This window comes from Nicotiana sylvestris, chromosome 10 (assembly GCF_000393655.2).
Source record: "Nicotiana sylvestris chromosome 10, ASM39365v2, whole genome shotgun sequence".
NCBI lineage: Eukaryota > Viridiplantae > Streptophyta > Magnoliopsida > Solanales > Solanaceae > Nicotiana > Nicotiana sylvestris.
Window position 1 is genome coordinate 160518715 of NC_091066.1, and position 7578 is coordinate 160526292.

Here is a 7578-nt window from a genome sequence, read left to right on the forward strand (position 1 = left end):
AAAAATTCAAAAAAATAAAATAATTTTTCTTGGTGTGCAATTTTTGTGATATTTTGTGTAACTATTTGTATGTTTGTCTATGCATGTTTATTTGTTAAATTAATAAAAAATACAAAAATAGGCATCTTTTGCATTTTTAGCATTTAATGTCCAAATGAACAATTTTATGCTTAATTATTACTTAATTGTGCGTTAATTGTTATTGGAAGTTAATTTGCGCTTTTATAACTTAATTTAGTTCTTAATAATAATTTAAGTACTTTTATAATTTAGTTTTAGAAAAATAAAAGAAGAAAAGAGAACAAAAATACAAAGAAAAATCGGATTGGGCCACTTCTTCAATTTCAAACCACAGGCCCAAATAATTGCCCAACTTTCCCCATGACCCGGTCCGTTTCAAACCGGGTCGATCCGGTCCGCTCCATTAACCCAACACCCCTTCTTCATTTTTGTCCAACACAAAACAAAACCGAAAAAATAAAAAATAAAAAGTGAATTATCACTATTAATAGTTTTAATTTTTTTGTTTTTTATATATATAAAATAAAATCCGAAAATATTTTATTTTATTTATTATTTTTATTTTAAAATATATATATATATAGTAATTTCGGAAATGATTTTAAAAAAATAAAAAATAAAAAAATAAAAAAAGTAAAAGAATGTAGAAAATTTAAAAAAAGTAAAAAGTTTTAAAAAATTTAAAAGTAAAATAAGGTTGGAATTAAAAAATAAATATAAAGGTATCTAAAAATTTAAAAAATTTAAAGTAATTGAAAGTAGCATTTTTAAAAGAAAAAGAAAAGATAGTGGTTTGTTTTTTTAAAGAAAAGTTAAATAAAGTGAGATTCTCTTTTAAAAAAATAAAAAGTGGGATTTTAAATAAGATAAAGTAATTAAAGTTGGAATTTTAAAAATAAAAGTAAATAAATGTGGGATTTCTTTTTCTAAAAAATAAAAGCAATTTGTAAGTGAGATTTCTTTTAATTAAAAAAATAATAAAATAATAAAAAAACAAATCTGAAAATTTCGAAAATTTTGCTATAAATAGAAGAGAAAATTTAGGAAGAAGGGTGGAAAAAAAGAGAGGAAAAACTAGATAGAGAGAAGAAAAAAAGAGGGGGCGGAGTGAGAAGTATACACCCGATATACATTCTGGATACACTGAATATACAGGGGCAGAATTCATTTTGGAGAGTTTTGAAGTTGAAAAAGAATAGTTACTGCTTCATTGCCTCGCTTAAGATCTGAAATAGTCAGAACCTTCCTGCCTTTTACTTCTTCTCTATACTTGGAGTCGTTTATAGTCTCCTGGGTTTTCTGCTATTCCTACTGTACTGGTTTGCGGTGTTGCTGAATCTGCTGTTGCTGTGTTATTACTGCTGTTGACTTCTTCTTCTTTTGTTCTTGTACTGTTGTTTCCAGGTACACATTTGTACAATCTCGGCTTGAAGCAAAAAATGAAATATTAATCAGGCTTTGTTCCTGTTGAATTCCTCCTGTTTAGATTTGTGGTTGAATATAATTTTTCTTTCTTCGTATAAAGATGTAGTTGAATGATTAATGAATAATGAGGTTGCATATGTATACTTTCTTCATCTAATAATGTTAGTTTAAATTAATCGGAGAATAATTAATCTGTTTTGATATTATGGTCAATCTCATGTTCTAGTATTATTGAATAACAGAATATAAAATGAAAGCAGTTTTTTTTGTACAAACTCGATCGCAATTTTCCATTCGCATTAGCCGTAAACTAATAACTAATAAGTTACGTTTTTTCAGCATGTAAATAATTAAGAGATTTTCTTTTATTTTAGAGACGAACTTAATAGAAAATATAGTCATTGTAGGTTTATCCTTTAAAAATAAAAATGAGACGAGCCTCGCCAAATAAAACGTATAGATTGCGGGGCCCTCACAAAATGTATGGTTTAATTAGAATTCGGAAGGACCGTTTAGCGAATTTCACGGTCTTCCCCAAAATAATAACGCGATAATCTCTTTAGGCGCGTGTTTAATATTTTACTTTCTTAAGCCTGGGTGTGCATTTCATGCGACCCGAATCCAAATCCCAAAACATCAAATAAAACGTGTTCCGGATTGTGGGTGCATTTCATGTGACGCAGTCCAAAGACGTGTTTTAAGCGATGTTCACATTTCTTTTAAAAACAATAATAATAAAGCGGTTAAAAGATAAAATTTGCACATAAGTTCATATTTGTATAAAATCAGATAATCAAGCCGAATATAACAGTTGAGCGACCGTGCTAGAACCACGGAACTCGGGAATGCCTAACACCTTCTCCCGGGTTAACAGAATTCCTTATCCGAATTTCTGGTACGCAGACTGTAATATGGAGTCATTCTTTTCCTCGATTCGGGATTAAAATTGGTGACTTGGGACACCCTAAATCTCCCAAGTGGCGACTCTGAAATAAATAAACCAATCCCGTCTCGATTGTCCTTTAATTGGAAAAACTCCCTTGCACCCTCGCGGGTGCGGAAAAAGGAGGTGTGACAGCTCTGGCGACTCTGCTGGGGAATACTTTAACCCAGAACCACTGGTTCAGGGTTAGAAATTCGAGCTTAGATAAATTGTTATGTTTGGCTTTATCTGATTTTTACATGTTTTGAGCCTAATGTGCTAAATGTTGCCTTTACCGCTTTGATATTATCTGAACTGTATATAAACTGTGCCGAAACCTACTCTTCTTACCTCCGGGGATGTGCTTACTGGTTAAGACTCCCTATTCTATTAGTGTCATACCCTAAATAAAAGAGGCTCGGAAAGTTTCTAAGCCGGCTGGCCTTTTGGTTCCCGGACAGGAGCTCCTTCCTCAACTCGAGTGGTCCGCTCGGGTACACTGTCTAGAACACCGACCCAGGTTTTGAACATAGAATAACGTGACTTCATGCCGGATCCCTAGTAGGAACGCTTATTTGCATCACGTTGCATTTGACTTAGGGGACTCAACACAGGGGTTGGGTCCGTCTAGGACTAGCAACCTGATATGAAAAGGTCATCCTGATGCATCCTATTTGTTTTCCGTGCATTTATTTGTCTCGTGCCCGCATGCTGACCGGTGTTTGAATATTATGAATATTGTGAAATTGAAAAAAAGGAAAAGCGGTTAGGGAATTGATTGTTTATTTTTGAAAAAACCCAATACCCAAATACTGTCAAAACTCTGCCGAAATTTTGGAAAGAAAAAAAACGTCTTATTAGTTTGTTTTATTAAAAGCAAAGGAAAAATAGAAAAAAAAATCGTTGTTCTGTTTTGTTTTTCAAAAAAAATATATAGAAATATATAGTTTGTCTTGTCATAAAAATAAAAATTAAAAAGAGTCTTACTTTTTTAAAATGGGTTTTTTATGAAAATTCAAAAAATAATAACAATAATAATAAAAAAAGAGTCTTTCATTATTTGTCACAAATATATACATGTATATATATATATATATATATATATATATATATATATATATATATATATATATATCCAAAAGTTTTTATTTCCAAAAAATATATATATGTCTTTATTTGTTGCAAAAATATTTGTCTTGCCAAAAAGTCTAGAAAGGTTTTTAGACCCCCAATTTTCAAAAACAAAAAAAAAATCCAAAAATATTTTCCATTATTAACTTCTTTAGAAAGTCTTTTAACTATTTTTTTTTAAAAAAATGTATAATAAGATAGAAAAAAATCCGAAAATATTTTTCTTCTTTCAAAATTGAAAAGAAAATTCAAAATTCAAAAAAAATATATTTTTTAGAAGCATTTCTTTTATTAAAGGTAAAATTCCGAAAAATATTTTCTTCTTCCTTTAGAATAAGAAAAAAAAACAAATGGAAATTTAAAAAAAATATATATATATATCTTAGAAGTCTTTCTTTTAAAAAGAAAATCAATCAAAAATATTTCCTTTCTCCTTTTAAAGTAGTTCTTTCACAAATTCAAAAAAGGAAGTTAGTTCATCTACTTATTCTTGATTGCCCGAACTACGCGGGTTTGATTCTCACCGGATGTGAGATACGTAGGCAACCCTCATCGGGTCCAACCCCACCTTTTGCTAAAAAAGCTAAAAATAAATAAATAACAAAAAATATATGTCAAATTTTAATTTTGGTGATGTTGTTTTGTCATAAATAGCCGAATGTTCCCGAATGGGACGCCGGAAGGCTGACTTTGCATAAACAGTCACCTTTGGGTCATTTTTTAAGACTTGGTCCAGTTGACCCTCATAGCCTAAAAATCTTCGTCCCCGAGACGTTGAAAGACCGTGTTTGCAATATTGACTTTTCTAATTTGAAAAACGATAAAAAGAGTTATAAATAAGTCAGGTGATGCTGTTTTGTCATAAATAGCCGAATGTTCCCGAAAGGGACGCCGGAAGGCTGACCTGGCATAAACAGCCACCTTTGGGTCATTTTGAGATATGGACCCACACAGCCTTAAAAATCTTCGTCCCCGAGGTGCTGAAGGGTCGTGTTTGCAACATTAGGTTTTTATTATAATTTGAAAAAAAAAACAAAGAGTCGGCGGTCAGGTGAATACCGTTTGAATTTTGTCATAATAAGCCGAGCCAGCTTCGGCCGCGTCTTAAACCGTTCTTGCCGAAATAGCCTTAGAGTATCTTTCAGTTGTCGAAAGGTTGTTTTCGTAAAAGAATGGACAAGTTGGTAAAGTGTCAAAATAATCCTTCCCTGCATCAAAATTCATGTGAAGTTTGACAGGGCCACATTTGCAAAAATAATCGTTTGGTTGCATTTGACAAACGGGGAAAGGAAGCTGGCCGTTGTTTTTGTAAATCTTTTGATTAGAATATGCGGGTTGTTTGATTTTCAAGTTTGTAGGTCATCTTTAAACCTTCGAAACCCAATTTGTTTTATTATGAAAATTGATAAAGAAAAAATGTTTCATTGCTTTTACCTTTCATTTTGTCCGAACTACGCAAGGTCTGATTCATGCGGGGTCATGATACGTAGGCAATCTCCATAAGATTCGACCACAACAAAAAAAAATGAAAAAAAAAGACAGAAAAAAGAGAATGAAAAAAAAACGAAAAAAAAATGAAAAAATGAAAAATGAAAAATAGAAAAAAAAGAAAAATGAAAAAATTTGAAGAAAAAAAGATGTTGTCAATAATGAGGACCGACTGAGTCCATTCTAACCTGTTTTGTTTTGAATCACAAAGTTAAGGTGGTTGGTTTGTGGTAAGCCGGACAATGACACCCAGAACATCGCGAAGAATCCTATTGGGAACTTGTTGACGGGTGATGATATTGAAGTTGGCAACGGTCTGGCAATACTGATGCAAAGCAAAATGGCTAAGATGCCAGTTTCGCTAAGTGGGAGGACGCTCCGTTCCTTGGTTAACAAGAAAGAAGCAGTTGGTGGCTTATTTTGTTGTCATTTCTGTTTGTTCGGATTATTAGGATTGTAATTCGGATTTTGTTTTGTGTCAATATCTTTCCGCTTATCTTTCCGTTTTGTCATAGCGGTTTGTTTAAGTTTTGTCCAGGTTGTTTAGGATTTTATTTCGTTTGTTTTGTTATTCAAACCATTTCACCGGTAGTCTAGCACAAAATCCAGTCTTTTATTATTTCCATTCATCTTTTTGTTTAGTCTTTTTATCATTTTGTTCAGCGCCGATTCTAGTGACATGACATGCGCACACAGTTTGGGCCTAATCTTTAAAGTTAATCATAAAACCCCGAAAAGGTGATCAGAACATTTAAAGGAAATAAGAACGGTTTGAGATTATTCGGAGCTCGAGTCATGTGGAACTGGGGCAAGTAAAACATAAAGAAAACCGTTAAAGGCAAGATTCGCCAAATTGACATAAGGGTCTTCATGATAATGAGAAGTGAGAGTGTCGCCCAACGGTGCTTTAGAAATGGCAAATGAAAAAGCAAACGTGTGAATATAATTGTCAAGTCCAGCATCATCGGAAGAGACTATAAATCTTTATTGTGTTGTTTGCACTTGGCATGTTTTGAAGACTGGAATGACGAAGGCATTTTGTTCTGCTACCTAAACACTTTACCCTTCGTTACCCCTTTTGAGCCTTATTTATTTTCCTTCATACCCCTCGTTCGGAATTAGTAGCAATGAATAGAAAACGCAAGCGCGGCAGGTAAACAATAGAAAAAAAAAGGAGAAAGAAAAGAAAACAACACAACAAAAAAAAAGGGAGAAAAGAAAAAAAAAAGAAAAAAGAAAAATGATAACAAAAAAAACAAAAAAAAACAAAAGAAAGTCAAATGAAAAAGAGGAATTGGGAACTACGTTTGACCTGATTCCTCAAAGAGGATACGTGGGCGCTTCACGGCTCGGTCATAGTTTTGAAAACAAAATATAAAGAAAAATCAATTAAAATATCCCCAAGCAAGAAACTGGGGCAAAAGTTGCGTTTGTTGTAAATAAATCTAATTCTGAAGGTTGTAATTAATAACCCAAAATTAATGCATTTTTTGAGCCTTTAATACCTTTTTTCTAGCCCTATCCAAAACCCACATTACGGTCCAAAGAAAGACCTTCTGATCAGTCTTCAAAAGATGCCAAGTCAGACAAATGAGAGTCTCCCCGGTGAGCATAACATTCTGTTCCACAGTAGAAAGGACTCTAATCCCCAGCAGAAAGAGTCATACCGGCGACACTCCAAATCCCCAGCTGGAAAGTGATACAAATGAAAGAGTCGTATCGGTGAAAACCTTCACAGGCACCATAAGGCGATGAAAGCTGAGAGAAAACCAAAAATGAGAGAGACTTGATAGTGAAAACCCTTCGGGCACTACAAGTCGAATAAGATTGAGAATCAGATGGGGAATCGCCAATTGAAGATCTTGAAAGATGATTGACGGTAGAGGATAGGCCACATGTGCATGTCATGACCATTAGAGCTGGTATCTCCATTTGATAGATTTTCATTTATAGTTTCTTTTGTTAAAGAGTCATCTTTTCTTTTGTCTTTATTCTGTTCCCTTTTATCTTTTTCCTTTCATAGAAAAATCCCCAATAGAGTCTGTTTGGTCAGAACAAGTGTGAACTGACTTCAAAATAGGCCATCAGCTTTCCAAAATGAGATCTGACTAGTACATCCAAGTGGTATAGTCAGCAGGGAACAAACGCGAGGCCAGTGTCAAAAGATATCCCCAACAGAAGGGAATTGACAGAAGGACTGACAAGTGTCAAGAGGGATACCATTGCCTTTATCAAAGGTTATAAACCTCAAGGCCAAAGCCCGTGGGCAAATCAAGGAGAGCAATGAGCATGATTTGGGAAATTCATACTAGACTAAAAGGTCGGGGAAATGCCAGTTTCCGAGCTATGCCACAAAAGAAGAGGGATATCCCCAGAAAGGAATTATCCCCAGCAAATAATATCATCCCCAACAAGTTGTGGAGCGCAAAGCAAGGAAGGAGAAAGGGAAAACCATCCCAGTAGGAGTATCACAACCAACCACCATGTTTTAAACTAACAAATTTTGTTTGATTTGAAACAGGTAAAGGAATGGGCATTGACGCCAGAAATGCATGCCACAAGGGATATTACCAAACTGGGGAAGAACATTT